Source organism: Canis lupus, chromosome 24 (genome assembly GCF_048164855.1).
Source record: "Canis lupus baileyi chromosome 24, mCanLup2.hap1, whole genome shotgun sequence".
In the NCBI taxonomy this organism is placed as follows: domain Eukaryota; kingdom Metazoa; phylum Chordata; class Mammalia; order Carnivora; family Canidae; genus Canis; species Canis lupus.
Window position 1 is genome coordinate 12549445 of NC_132861.1, and position 16163 is coordinate 12565607.

Sequence of the window (16163 nt, forward strand, 5' to 3'; positions counted from 1 at the left end):
AGGTTGAAGAACCATTTACCATTCGAATGGTCCTCAAAAGAAAGCAGGGGTAGCCATCCTTATATCAGATAAACTAAAATTTACCCCAAAGACTGTAGTGAGAGATGAAGAGGGACACTATATCATACTTAAAGGATCTATCCAACAAGAGGACTTAACAATCCTCAATATATATGCCCCGAATGTGGGAGCTGCCAAATATATCAATCAATTATTAACCAAAGTGAAGAAATACTTAGATAATAATACACTTATACTTGGTGACTTCAATCTAGCGCTTTCTACCCTCGATAGGTCTTCTAAGCACAACATCTCCAAAGAAACGAGAGCTTTAAATGATACACTGGACCAGATGGATTTCACAGATATCTACAGAACTTTACATCCAAACTCAACTGAATACACATTCTTCTCAAGTGCACATGGAACTTTCTCCAGAATAGACCACATACTGAGCCACAAATCGGGTCTGAACCAATACCAAAAGATTGGGATCATCCCCTGCATATTCTCAGACCATAATGCCTTGAAATTAGAACTAAATCACAACAAGAAGTTTGGAAGGACCTCAAACACGTGGAGGTTAAGGACCATCCTGCTAAAAGATGAAAGGGTCAACCAGGAAATTAAGGAAGAATTAAAAAGATTCATGGAAACTAATGAGAATGAAGATACAACCGTTCAAAATCCTGGGATGCAGCAAAAGCAGTCCTGAGGGGGGAATACATCGCAATACAAGCATCCATTCAAAAACTGGAAAGAACTCAAATACAAAAGCTAACCTTACACATAAAGGAGCTAGAGAAAAAACAGCAAATAGATCCTACACCCAGCAGAAGAAGAGAGTTAATAAAGATTCGAGCAGAACTCAACGAAATCGAGACCAGAAGAACTGTGGAACAGATCAACAGAACCAGGAGTTGGTTCTTTGAAAGAATTAATAAGATAGATAAACCATTAGCCAGCCTTATTAAAAAGAAGAGAGAGAAGACTCAAATTAATAAAATCATGAATGAGAAAGGAGAGATCACTACCAATACCAAGGAAATACAAACGATTTTAAAAACATATTATGAACAGCCATACACCAATAAATTAGGCAATCTAGAAGAAATGGACGCATTCCTGGAAAGCCACAAACTACCAAAACTGGAACAGGAAGAAATAGAAAACCTTAACAGGTCAATAACCAGGGAGGAAATTGAAGCAGTCATCAAAAACCTCCCAAGACACAAGAGTCGAGGGCCAGATGGCTTCCCAGGGGAATTCTATCAAACGTTTAAAGAAGAAACCATACCTATTCTCCTAAAGCTGTTTGGAAAGATAGAAAGAGATGGAGTACTTCCAAATTCGTTCTATGAGGCCAGCATCACCTTAATTACAAAACCAGACAAAGACCCCACCAAAAAGGAGAATCACAGACCAATATCCCTGATGAACATGGATGCAAAAATTCTCCACAAGATACTGCCAATAGGATCCAACAGTAAATTAAGAAAATTATTCACCAAGACCAAGTAGGATTTATCCCCGGGACACAAGGCTGGTTCAACACCCGTAAAACAATCAATGTGATTCGTCATATAAGCAAGAGAAAAACCAAGAACGATATGATCCTCTCATTAGATGCAGAGAAAGCATTTAACAAAATACAGCATCCATTTCTGATCAAAACTCTTCAGAGTGTAGGGATAGAGGGAACATGCCTCCACATTTTAAAAGCCATCTACGAAAAGCCCACAGCAAATATCATTCTCAATGGAGAAGCACTGGGAGCCTTTCCCATAAGATCAGGAACAAGACAGGGCTGTCCACTCTCACCACTGCTATTCAACATAGTACTGGAAGTCCTAGCCTCAGCAATCAGGCAACAAAAAGACATTAAAGGCATTCTAATTGGCAAAGAAGAAGTCAAACTCTCCCTCTTCGCCGATGACATGATACTCTACATAGAAAACCCAAAAGCCTCCACCCCAAGATTGCTAGAACTCATACAGCAATTCCGTAGCGTGGCAGGATACAAAATCAATGCCCTCAAATCAGTGGCATTTCTATACACTAACAATGAGACTGAAGAAAGAGAAATTAAGGAGTCAATCCCATTTACAATTGCACCCAAAAGCATAAGATACCTAGGAATAAACCTAACCAAAGAGGTAAAGGATCTATACCCTCAAAACTATAGAACACTTCTGAAAGAAATTGAGGAAGACACAAAGAGATGGAAAACTATTCCATGCTCATGGATTGGAAGAATTAATACTGTGAAAATGTCAATGTTACCCAGGGCAATTTACACGTTTAATGCAATCCCTATCAAAATACCATGGACTTTCTTCAGAGAGTTAGAACAAATTATTTTAAGATTTGTGTGGAATCAGAAAAGACCCCGAATAGCCAGGGGAATTTTAAAAAAGAAAACCATAGCTGGGGGCATCGCAATGCCAGATTTCAGGTTGTACTACAAAGCTGTGGTCATCAAGACAGTGTGGTACTGGCACAAAAACAGACACATAGATCAATGGAACTGAATAGAGAACCCAGAAGTGGACCCTAAACTTTATGGTCAACTAATACTCGATAAAGGAGGAAAGACTATCCATTGGAAGAAAGACAGTCTCTTCAATAAATGGTGCTGGGAAAATTGGACATCCACATGCAGAAGAATGAAACTAGACCACTCTCTTGCACCATACACAAAGATAAACTCAAAATGGATGAAAGATCTAAATGTGAGACAAGATTCCATCAAACTCCTAGAGAAGAACACAGGCAACACCCTTTTTGAACTCAGCCACAGTAACTTCTTGCAAGATACATCCACGAAGGCAAAAGAAACAAAAGCAAAAATGAACTATTGGGACTTCATCAAGATAAGAAGCTTTTGCACAGCAAAGGATACAGTCAACAAAACTCAAAGACAACCTACAGAATGGGAGAAGATATTTGCAAATGACATATCAGATAAAGGGCTAGTTTCCAAGATCTATAAAGAACTTATTAAACTCAACACCAAAGAAACAAACAATCCAATCATGAAATGGGCAAAAGACATGAACAGAAATCTCACAGAGGAAGACAGACATGGCCAACACGCACATGAGAAAATGCTCTGCATCACTTGCCATCAGGGAAATACAAATCAAAACCACAATGAGATACCACCTCACACCAGTGAGAATGGGGAAAATTAACAAGGCAGGAAACCACAAATGTTGGAGAGGATGCGGAGAAAAGGGAACCCTCTTACACTGTTGGTGGGAATGTGAACTGGTGCAGCCACTCTGGAAAACTGTGTGGAGGTTCCTCAAAGAGTTAAAAACAGACCTGCCCTACGACCCAGCAATTGCACTGTTGGGGATTTACCCCAAAGATACAGATGCAATGAAACGCCGGGACACCTGCACCCCGATGTTTCTAGCAGCAATGGCCACAATAGCCAAACTGTGGAAGGAGCCTCGGTGTCCATTGAAAGATGAATGGATAAAGAAGATGTGGTTTATGTATACAATGGAATATTACTCTGCTATTAGAAATGACAAATACCCACCATTTGCTTCAACATGGATGGAACTGGAGGGTATTACGCTGAGTGAAGTAAGTCAGTCAGAGAAGGACAAACATTATATGTTCTCATTCATGTGGGGAATATAAATAATAGTGAAAGGGAATATAAGGGAAGGGAGAAGAAATGTGTGGGAAATATCAGAAAGGGAGACAGAACGTAAAGACTGCTAACTCTGGGAAACGAACTAGGGGTGGTAGAAGGGGAGGAGGGCGGAGGGTGGGAGTGATTTGGTGACGGGCACTGGGGGTTATTCTGTATGTTGGTAAATTGAACACCAATAAAAAAAAAAGAAAAAAAAACATTATGCTAGCTACACTAGTTAAGTAAAAGTTAAGCTAGTTAAATCCCCCAATGGCTGGGAGTTTCCATACCTAAAGCATACAGTACCCCAGGTTCCAAGGCTATTTTTTGATTCTAAAGCAAAGTATGTTCTCCCTTTTACTAGAATTTGTCACACAAACAGACCCCAGTATTCACCCTCAGTCTGTCTATATCACATTCATAATGCTAAAAATGCATCAATACAGCCTCAAAAAGAAATAGTACAGCATTTCTTATGTTTTAAACACGTGATTTCTAACCTTCCCTGTACCTTTGTAAGTCTTACTTGAGGTAGCCATATTAGTCAGCTAAGGCTGCCATAACAAAACACCCACAGATGGGGCAGCTTAAACACCAAAAGTATATTTTCTCACAATTCTGGACGCTGGAAGTCCAAGCCCAAGGTGCCAGACGATCTGGTTTTTGGCAAGAACTCTCATTCTGACTTGCAGATGACCTCCATCTCGCTATGTCCTCATGTGGTGCATAAAAAAGAGTAAGCTCTCTGCTGCCTCTTGTTATAAGGGCACTAATACCATCATGAGGGCCCCATCCTCCTGACCTCAACTAAACCTAATTACCCCCCAAGGCTCCATCTCCAAACACCATCCCCTGGGAGGTTGGGGATTCGATATATGAATTGGGAGATATAATTCAGCCCACAGTAAGGACAATAATGAGGACAAAAGTTAAACAGTAAGGAGTGGCCCCCCAAAAGGAAATGATACAATCCTAAATGTTCTCAACAACATCTTACTCTATGTGCCTTCTGCCCATCTCTGAAAAAATAAAGTGTGACTTACTTGCTGTACATGCAAAATCTCAAGTCTTTAACAAAGGCAAAATGATGTGTTTCTAGAATCCTAGTTCTACGATATATTTCTTTGAGTCATAAAAATTTGCAAATCTGCACATGGCAGAAACTAAGCCTCACAACTCAAGGATATAAATAATTATAATCATGTTCTATTCATATGGAAAGCCTGTTTAACCTGTCTTCTCATTTGGCCAGCTGTATAGCTTTAAAAACCATTTGGAGGGTATCTTGATACTCATGCAGTCTCTCTCTGATGCATCTAAAATCCGAGCTCCTCCAGGGGACTCAGTGTCTCGGGAAGCCCTGTGCTTCATGAGATACTTCTAGTCCTATATTTCAGAAAGAGCTTCAGAATTACTTGTTATCAAAACCACAGAAAAATTAAGGCATACCAAAGCTAACAGAAATGTATATAATGATTCAGCCTACACGTGGCAGCAGTAAGACTCTTTTCACCATAGATCAGATCAGTTGACAATGGCTCTGCCTTTAGATCATGGGAAACGATTACCATTCTTACTGTTGTTTTGGTCCTCCCCCTTTTATCTGCCCTATGCCACTCTCTACATTAAACTGGGTGTGGAAAGAATCCTGAAAGACCTTCTGGAAGCATCATGTGGCCAGGAATAACTTCCTGCTTCTGTCTGTTCTTTCTCCCTACATAAATACCTCTTGCCAGCTCACTTACTCAGCAGTTTTCCAAAGTAGGTTCTGTTTTTGTTTTTGGGGGGATTTTTTGTCTAGTTAGGATACTTGACTCTGACTACAGCTCCGATATATCAAAGGAATGCTAAATGTCTGCAGTGGCCCCCCCACAGCCTGAAGAAGAGAGTGCAAACTTGTCACCTGGCATTCGGGAACCTCCCTAACCACCCACAAATTCACCCTCCAAGGTTACTTGCTGCTATTCATTCTCCTCTCCAGCCATATGGAATGCTTTTGGTTCCTTGGAACATTCCAGGCTGTCCTGCCTTGAGACATTTGCTTACGCTGTTTTCTCTCCTGGGAATGCCCACCACCTGCACCCACCTCTTTCACAACCATCAGCACAAGCACACACTCACCCAAATTCAGCATAAGTGTGAGCCTCACCATGAAGCCATCTCTCCTTTCTCTGCATTGACGTTCTCCTCCCTGTGAATCCTCCTAGGACCCAGCAAGTGTTCTCCTGTGGCTTGCAGCACTCTCTATTGCAGTCCTGCACATCAGGTTCATTTCTGGACCATGAGCTCCTCAAGAGTGTCCCTCAAATGTCTGGAATATGTCTTTTACAGAGTAGGTTCTTACAGAAACAAGGAGAGAAGGAAAAAAGGAAGGTGAGAAGGAGGGAAAGAGGTTGGTCGGGAAGGAGAATATGACCAACCCTGTGAACTTCTCATCCAACCATAGCAAATGATTCAAAACATAATCTCAAATAAATGAACTCAAGAATAAACTCAGAGTAAAACGTTAGGTATGTTTTGCTCTAAAAGATATGTTCGGGTTAAGATATATTTTTAGAGTTGGTGGTTGTTCTAAACAGGTAATATCTACCATGCCTCTGTGCCCTTGAACTTGCTGTTCCCTTTGCCTGGAGGGCTGCCCCTCCCCTCTCAGCTTGGCAAATGTCCAGCGAGACTTCAGTATGGCTCACGCACCAGCTGCCCCCCATGAAGCCTTCACAACACCTCACGCAACAGCCCTGAACTCTACCTCACAGAGCGTGCACATTCATAAATGTGTATCCAATGCATTCTCCATGCCAGGCATCATAGAGGGAATATTGTAGGTATTAGGTAGATTTTGGGAATATAAATACTAATGAGACAGCCCTTCCCTCAGAGTCAGGGTTACAGAGTTTGAAGGGTAGAGGTGATTATGACAGGCTGTGATTCATGAGTCTGGAATCACTCATTTTTTTTCAACTTCAAGATTTTATTAACATGAGTTTTTAAAAACAAGCATCCATATCAGTGTGGGGGAGAGGGTGGAGAAGAAGGGAGAGGAGAGGACAGGAGGGGAGAAGAGGAGAGAAGAGGGCAAGGCAGGGCAGGACAGGGGAAAGGAATTCTGCTCTAGTGGTAATAAAGCTCCAGGTTCATTCCACTGTGGATTTCATAGTCCTCCAGAAACACGTGGTCCTTGAAAATCATGTACCACTTCTTCAAGATGCTCAGGGAACAGGAAGGGAGACCTTGGGCCCAGCCCAGTGGAGAGGCTGAGTGGTTAAGGAACGCTTTCCAGGGGCAAATAATACCTGAACTGAGTCTTAAAGAAAAAGCAAGAATCCATGAGAATCAATGGGATATGCGAGTGGTGGAAGGAGGGTACCTGCCAGAGGTGAGCCTTTGTTATTTGTTTTCTCCTTTCAAAGGGCTGCCCATATCACCTCTGTTACCTTAGCCAGGAGGTAAGCATTTACAAAACTCATTTATGTCATTTTTTAAAGATACCTTCTGGTGCCAGTAGTCTATGATTCTGCTCTTTTGTATGTGCATGCAATGTGTTTTAGTAGGTAACACACTGTACTCTGTAACACTTGAAAGATAAAAGGGTACACAGTAAAGAAAGTAAGTTGATCTGCCCTTCCCTTCACAGAGGCACCATAGGTACAGTTTTCCAAGATTTCGTTAAATTCATGTCCCTGCTCTGAATGGAAATATGGGCTCCTTCCACATTTTACCTGCAACTCTGGCATCTGAAAAGACACTGGAGGCTTCCAGGCTCCAGGTGCTCACAAAATTTACGAACACTAATTAGTACCAGCGAAATGTGTGCCAGGTGTCCTAGGACAAACCTCTTTTCCCTCAGCTTCTTCCCCGGTAAAGGGATAGCAGAAGACAGGCAGAGCAAGTCAGGGCCGCTTCAGAAAGAAGCCAACACTTTAGGAATGAAAAAGAGGACTCCAAGAGATGAGACAGCTCCCTTCAAATATGTAAAAGACTATACCAGAGAAGAGAGGTTAGAGTTGGCCCCTGTGATGTCAAAGGGTAAACTGGAAGTGATGAAAGGAAGCTGTGGGGCCCCACGGAGGCTAACATGGGGTGGAATCCCCGGGTGGCCTCTGTCCAGGGTAGAGAAGCAAGCACAAAAAATGTATGCGACTGGATGACAAGATCAATGCTTCTCAAAGCAAAATACACATCCCATTAGTAGAATGCGATCTAATCATAGCTGGTATAAAGTGATTTTTTAAATAAATATTTTCATGGTTGTTACAAAAACGTAGGACAATAATAGCTAGCTTTTGGGTGCACTTAATGTGTGCATGGTACTACTTTAACTGCTTTACATTCTTCCCCCCACCCCCATGAATCTTCATAAAAACCCTATTAAACTGAGAGGTGGAATAATTTGCTCCAGGTCACTGTGACCAGACAGAGGTGGAGCAAGAATGTGAACCCAGGCAATTTGGCTCCAGAGTCCAAGGAGCAACATCATCAAATCCTGATATTATGCTTAGGAGGAAGCTAAGCCAAGCATAGGATATAATCTAGAGAAAATACTATAACATAACTAATAATGTTAGTTCTCAAATATAACAAAAATCATGAATATAGTCTCATCATTAAGTCTAGATGTTTCGATAAGGTCCCTTCCTGTCCAGCTTCTAGAATTGCAATATAACCACCAAAAACTCCTATAATTTAGGCCATTCTGTAGTTACAGAGTACATATCATTAGAAGTGAAGCTTCATGGCTAAAATAGATGCTGTTCCAGGGACACTTATATGCTTTATAGTCTAGTAAAAAGTTGCTACATTGTACAGAAACCATCCTACTAAGTCCTCCACTGGAATGCAGGTATGGAAAAATTTAGCCAAGATCCTAGTCAAGTATCACTGGAGCATCCCTAGCACCCTGCATCCCCTCACCCCAACCTCACCCACCCTCGCTACTATATATGGAATATATATGCCCTCTCATGCTCAAATTCCACTTAAGAGCAGAGAACACAAACATATTCTAAAGGGGAGAGGACTTTAATGAGTTCATGCCAAGTTTCCATTTGCTATTCTTTAGACTGATCCATTTTGCTACCGGTTATGGAAACACTTAGAATGACAAATTAGAACATTTTCAAGTATACTGGTTTTTCCCATGTCTCACCAGGCATGGCTACCCTTCTCTTCAAGAGAAAAAAATAATCCCTCACGCTTTCTTTTGAAATACAAATCCCAGCGCACAGCATAAAGCACTGCTCTGTATTTACCATAGGTCTGCAATACATACATAAACTGAGGAAAAACATGGAAGCCTTGAAAACGAGACACACCCATAATCAATGCACATTCTGGCTTCATTACAACTTCATACGCCCTACAACAGAGTGAGAATAATTATCTAATAACTAGGCAGCTCACCCAAATCTGTGATGACTTAGCTATAATTAGAAAGTCAGAAATAATGAGCATGTACCTGCAAGCCCAACCTAGCACAGAGGAGAAAACACCACTGTGCAAATGAGTCTAAGTTCTCCAGGGCAGGCAATGCATGTCTTAATTCAATCATCTCTGCAAGTCAAGTGAAGCCCTAAATGCCTCTTTTCCTCCCTTGAATGGAACACCACCACCATGAGATCCTTTTTGTTTTTTCTGAAGCCTGTCACCGAATGGGGAGCATATGAGAAGCTACATCCCTGGGAAGAGCTCAGAACAAGTGAACAATGAACCTGTCACCTCCATCATCACAAAGAATCAAAAAGAAATTAAAATAAATGGATTATATAAAGCACCCTTGGTAAACACTAATTACTTCCAAGTAGATTCTTGGTTATCAGATTTCATGATCAATTGCTTTTTTTTCTTGGGAGATGGTGAATTTAGCATGCAATTTTATTTCTTTTTCTTTAATGATTCTTTTCAAATGATGTGGCTTATCCCTTACCCTTTGCCCTAGACATTGACAATGCAATCTTAAATGTAAAGGATGAGACCCAAAGGTTGACTGTACTATCTCAAGGGACCAATTCTCTCTTGAAATATCTCTTGCTTTTCAGATTTCATGAGATCTATGCAGGGCCTGTAACCAGAATAACAACTGACAGCATCTCTGATTAAGATGCCAAAGGAGAAATCAGATAGATGGATTTTCTTCACTGGCTATGCTTTCATTCTGTACCAGACATGACTCTTGCCTTTCTCTCTGCTTTTATTGTCCTATTTAGAGCATTTTCATCAGTGTTTCAATATCTATTTTTATTTTGCTCATAAAAGTCATTTAGTACAACTATAAGTCCAAATATGCAAGGAACCAGGGAATTAAGCTCTAGAAAGACTCAATCCACTCAGAGCATAAGCATACAATGGTCAATAGTGCAAACCAATGGTGTTAACAGAGGAATGGACAGTGTTTTGTAGGACACAGAATTCGTTTGTTCTGCCACAGAAGACAGGGGTAGGGATAAATGGGTAGAGAAGGTTTTGCAAAGAGGAATACATGAACTGTGTTTTGATAGGAAAGAGAGGATAGAAAGGTATGTAGGGCAAGGAGAAAAACATGAAGATAAGCAGAGCCCCAAGTGAGTAGATATTTCACAGAGCTTAGGACACGCTAGGTTAATTGTGCCTTTAGCATATGCAAGTGGAGATGCCTGGTAAGGAAGTCTGGAGGTTTTGAGAGAAGGAAGAGGTGGAAATCACTGCCCAGATGACAGCCCTGAGAGGGTCTGGCATGAGAGAAGAGGTCATGGACAGACCTCAGAAGACACTCCCTTACACCTCTGTGGTCACACTAGACTTTGCTTCCTCTCCTAGAGCATGAAAAGCATTCCCATCACAGGGCCTCCATACACTCACCCTTGGTCTAGAATGCTTCCCCCTTCCTTTCGCCCAACATTGCTCAGGTCTCAAGGACCCCATACTGAACCCCCTTCCTCAGTGCTCTGTAGCTTTCCTTCACAGGGCCTAACAAAATTGAAATTATGCAGTGGTATTGTAATTATTTATTTCGTGTCTATTCCCCATTAGACCCACCTAGCTTTGTCCTCTATGTCCGGCATGAGGTCTGCCACACAGATGGCTCTCAATAAATATCTGCTGAGTAAATGAGAAAAGAGCTGTGGTCAGAGAGACTGGAGGCAAATCAGCAATCAGTTGTGTCCAGGGGGCCAAAAGGGGCCAGTTTATCAGAAAGAATATAGTCGATAATGAGGAGGCTAAGAGAATAAGCACAGTGAAAACAACAAAGAGGCCTACTTCTAGGAAACATAATGAGAATGATTAAACTTCCCAAGGCAATAATCCAACCAGGCCAACTACATAAATCAAATCCCTTCAATCATGGTTTATTATCTACAAAATGAAGGCCAAACTCCCTAGCAGGAACCCAAAGCCTTCCTCAACCCACCAACCTCCAACTCTAACCCTCATGTTGGCCAACACAACTTATTCCCTGCCCCAGACATTCCGATTTCTGTACCTTGGGCCCCACTGGACTAGGTTCCTGGCTTTCTAACATGCTAAACCCTGCGAGGACTTCGAAGCCATGGGAAATGCCAGTTCCTCACCCAAGCTAGCCTACTCCTAAACTGTTCTGCCCATGGTAATCATTCCTCTAAAGTCCTAAAACAGCTTAGGTCTGTATCACTCACACACTTCATATACTTTTTAAGTTCACACATGCTTTACCTCCCCTAATTTAGCAGCAAGTTCCCTGAGTAAGGACCATATTTTTTGGTTACTTAAAAGGGCCAAAAGGGCCACAGTGAGGATTTACACACAGATAATACTCATTTCCCTGGGAAGATCATCCCAAACTGAGCTCCCCTCCTCTGCCCCTCCCACACTCTGCCCCATCTCAGCCAATGACATCCACAACTCCATCTCTTTCCCTTTTGGAGTCTTTTTTTTGATGCCTCTCATTCTCATCTACCTTATTTCTAATCCATCAGCCTATGCACAGAAAGACAAAATCTGAAAAGAATACTCATAATCTGTGATTATTGTTGAGTAGTATAACCAATGGCAACTAGTTTCTCTTTTCCTTTTAATATACGTTTCCAAAATATGCATGTTATATTAAAGTTTATTTTTCCTCTTATAAAATACATAAATCTTTAATTTTCCTTTTCTTCTAACCTTTGCTTTTTTGGTTGGTAAATATAATGCTACTAACTGAGTTGTTAGCATGAATATGTCAGAGTGTTTACCATGAGTCCTGGATTTTGCTTTTCCATTTCACAAAATTTAAGATAGAACAACCAATTTTATTAATGCTCTACTTTATTCATTTACTGCTGTGTTTCATAAATATTCAGGGATCAACCTTGCTAGATTTATTCTGATCTTGATAAAGTATATTTTATGTTTTATCATTAGCCCGGAGTAATATGGAAATGGAAATAATAACAAGCAGAAAGGGGGGAAATGAGACTTCCATCAACAGTAAGTGCTTTTTTCATGTTTTTCAGAGTTGGTGTGAATTAAACACAATGAATACAGATTTCTTCCTTAAATCATATTATTAACCAAAATGTGTTCAACAGAAATGTCAAGACCAAATGTTGGTGAAATACAATTTCAGCAAAAGATGCCTAAATGTCTGCTGAAAATGGTGGTCTTTCAGTAACCAAATCTCTGTGTTCTTTCAATATATCGTATCCCTCCTAGCTTCATTTTTTTGCCTCCACCTCATGACCTATCACTTGAGATATTAATACAAATACCTTCACCTTCTTGACCCCTTGCCTCCCTGACCTGAATCAATTCATCACCTCTACCTTCACTGCCTTCCTATCACAGGTTTTTGAGCACTGACCCTGAAAAACCACATAACAATGCCAATGGTGTTTAGATACCTCCCTACCGTCCATGCCCACTGGGCACAACACTAAAAGGAAATTCTTTTACTTCACTTCAGAGAGTTCTCACTCCAATCAATTTTCAACCTCTGCTAGATCATCAATGGACTCCATTATTCAATGAAGATGATTGAAAACTCTCTCTTAACACACACAGGGCAATACTACCCTGTCTAGGAAATATCCACTCTCTTGGATTTGCAGCAATGATGTTTCAAGAATGTATTCAAATAAGGGGAGCCCCCCAGGTCAAGTTTTCAACATCAACATTTCATATCACTTGTACATGAAGTAACAGTCCAGGAAAAGTCTATGGGCAATCAATAAAACATGCATTCTAAGAAGCAAAATGGTACCCCCACAGACCCTGCCCCACCTTTAACACTACGTACAACTCTACATTTAAGTTCTAAAATTTGAATGTGCTAGTTGGTATTAACAACAGAGGAACATGGAAGTAGGGGGGAGGGAGAAAAAAGTAGGTTTTAAATAGTAATTAAAGCTTATTCCCTATGGGTTCCAGAGGTGATCTGGGGAAAAGGCCATTCTACCTGAGTTTTCCTAGCCACCACCAGGCACATGGGGAAATACATTATTAAGTCACAACCTCAATGTTTGAAAGTGTTCTGGGCCATTATGCTAAAGGCCACCAGAAAGTAGGTTTGATCCTCACATATATCAATTAATATCTTTCAGAGCCACAAAGCATGCACCCTTATCCAACAGTCATTACTCAAAGGATCAAGTGCAAATCTTGCACCATAATTGAAAACACACAGAGGCCATGGTCTATACTTAGGAGGCCAGTAGCTTCATTTCCAAATGCAAAGGAAACACATTTTGAGATGCAGTGAAACAGAGGAGCCAGCACCTCCAAGGCCTGTGCTGCCTAGATACTAAATTTAAGTAAACCACCAATGGCCTTAGCAATTTAAGAATTTAATTATAGCTTATGACATTGGGAGATAAAATAAGTACATACCCATATTGCTACAGATCAGTAGGAAGCTTCTGTGTATCTTCTTACAGACTCATTTACTAAAGCAACATCATAACTACATTAGTTATAGGATTTATAGTAATCTCGCACTAAATTCACTTCTTTAAACTGAGCAGGTGTCGACAAGTAATGTGAGATTTTATGGTTCCTACCATATGTCATCATTATATGACATTCTCTGTTATACTTCCACCAGCTTACAAAATATAAATAACAGATCAGGTTTGCTTTCTTAGTTTTACTAAAAATGAGCTCTTAGCCTGGGATATGCTAACAAAATTATCTAAGCACATACCTATCAAATTATTTTAATTATAAAGTATTTTTAATGATTCTATTAATTACAAAATAGCAACAGGCTATTTAAATGTTTTTAAAATAGCATTTAAAAGTAAGAATAAAAACAAAAGTAAGACAGTAACAAGCTATGTATAAGTGTCTATCCCAGGAAACAAAAGCAAATATATGTGTCAACTATACTTCAAGAAATAAATAATTAATTTCATATCATAAAAAGCAAACACAGAGTTTGAAAAATGAAATCAGAAGATAAGAGAACAAATTCACTTAATAAATATTTATTGAAAACCTATAATGTACAAGCATTGTTCCAGGTACTGGGAATATAATAGGAAGTATAAGGGATATTGTTTGGGGGCATTCACCTCTTTCCTAACAAAACTGATTTTGTTCAGGTATTCACCTCTCCTCCATCCAGCCCCCACAGAAGCTGGCCCTACTCCTACTTCCATGGATGGTATGACTGACCCAAAGATAATCCCACTCCTGTCACCAAAGATGGGTTCAGGAATGAGCCTATGACTCAACCTAGACACACAGAGAGTGCTTTCCTGGGGATTTCTGAAAAAAGACTTTCCTTGATCTTGTGGGATGTCCAAGAAGTAGATCCCTTTTCATCTGGGCAGTATGTTGAATGAGAGGTTGGGAACTGCTGTAGCCATCCCTAGGATGGCTAGAGGAGGGTAGAGCCAAGACATGCACATGGAAATGTGGCTGGAACCTCTAGATGATGTCATACTCAATCCTACCCTACCTTTAGGCTTCCACATTTATATGGGCTAATAAATCTCATTATTTAACTCATCTGAACTGGATGTTCTTATGTACCCATACTCTTGAAGAGCAGAATGTATAATCTCTTTGCTTCAGAATGTATAATCTAGGGGGGAATCTACACACTGATCCAATGTTCAAAATTGGGCTCCTTAATTCTGACGGAAGGCGGAGGTGGGGCAAAAGATTAGAAGTGCTAAAATCTTCCTGTGGGAGAGTCATGTTTCAGCTGTTAGCTAAAAGATTTCAACACAGTATCTCAGAATAACAGTACACAGGCAGCCGTAGGAATTGGTGCCTTGCTGGCATTCTGCCACCCATCCGAGGCTCATCAATTTTTAAATTAAAAAACATTTTAAACAGGTTTTAGTGGGCAAAAGAAGTGATGAATAAAACATTCTAGAACATTACAATAAGCAAACCTACAAAATAATCACTTTAAAAATTGCTATAAGTCCTTACTGTTATATTCTGAACCCCAGTGAACAGAAACCTTTTTTTTTCATTTAAAGATACAGTTTCCTCTTTCTTACTAACCCCAAGTTGTTGAAATGGTCATTGATATTCTTGAGTGACACCAAATGATCAATTACAGAATTCACCTGAACAATTTTCCCCAGGGAAGATGCTAAATCCATATCAATCCAATAGCACATATTTACCTATGAGTTATATTTTCCTTCCACAGTAGCACAGACTAAGTTAATCCTTTAAAAATTAAACAGTAGCATGAATAGAGAACACTAAACACATAGGCATAGTAAAGCAGCAATCTAAGTGCATACCCTGGATAATAAAAACAAAACAAAAATTGTATGTATTTAATCTAGGTTTGGAGTTTCTTCAACAAAGAACAAGTACTCAACTGGATTCATGTATTCATTTATTTAATACATTTTTACTGAGCACCTATTATGTGCTAGGTATTGTGCAACTGTACTGGTTTGGTGGGGGTGAATCTTTCCTTCATAAAACACTGTCTTAGGGAGGAGACAATAAAATAATCCTCATAAATACATGTAAATTACAGTTATGATAAGCACTTCTACAAAAGAATGGTTTGGGAGACCCTCCTTATCTCGGGATAATTGATACTAAACCAAGACCCCTGAGAATTAATCAACATACAACAAAGTTTTCACAGTAAATTGAAAAAAAAAAAAAAAAGAAAGGATAATTTATGTGGTATCCAACCCCCAAAACTACCTACAATGATCTATGACTCCTAGTATTCTTGTCCTTGTATAATGCTATTCCACAGTGAACCAGAGTTGGTCTCCTGTGACTAACAGTCAGTGGAAGTGACAATATGGGGACTCCTGATATTAGCTCATAAAAGACAGTGTAGCTTCTACCTTGGCTTCTTGGAACACTTACTCTTTAGAAGGCTGGGCACCATGCCATGAAGCCATTCAAACCCTCACAGAAAGACCCATATGGAGAGCAACTAAAGCTCCAGATAAACAGCCAAGCATATGAGTGAGCCATTCCAGTATTGTCATGGCTATAGATGATTGCAACCTCAGCTGATATGACCACACCATCTAAAAGACTCCAAAAAAGAACTACCTAGCCAAACCCTTCCTGAACTCCTAATAGACAC

General features: G+C 40.1%; 1 protein-coding gene across 10 annotated transcripts in view; it reads right to left on the reverse strand.

Annotated features, from left to right (window-relative positions):
• MTUS2 (microtubule associated scaffold protein 2) overlaps positions 1-16163 on the reverse strand; it is a 588550-nt gene that overhangs the window by 505142 nt on the left and 67245 nt on the right. For 2 of the 10 annotated variants that reach the window (XM_072795618.1, XM_072795615.1), the window contains one exon: positions 5799-5988. The exons of the other annotated variants lie outside the window; for them this stretch is intronic. The gene's annotated coding sequence lies outside the window, so the exon portion shown is untranslated. Of the gene's footprint in view, positions 1-5798; positions 5989-16163 lie in introns of those variants that run through there. 10 annotated transcript variants of the gene reach the window in all.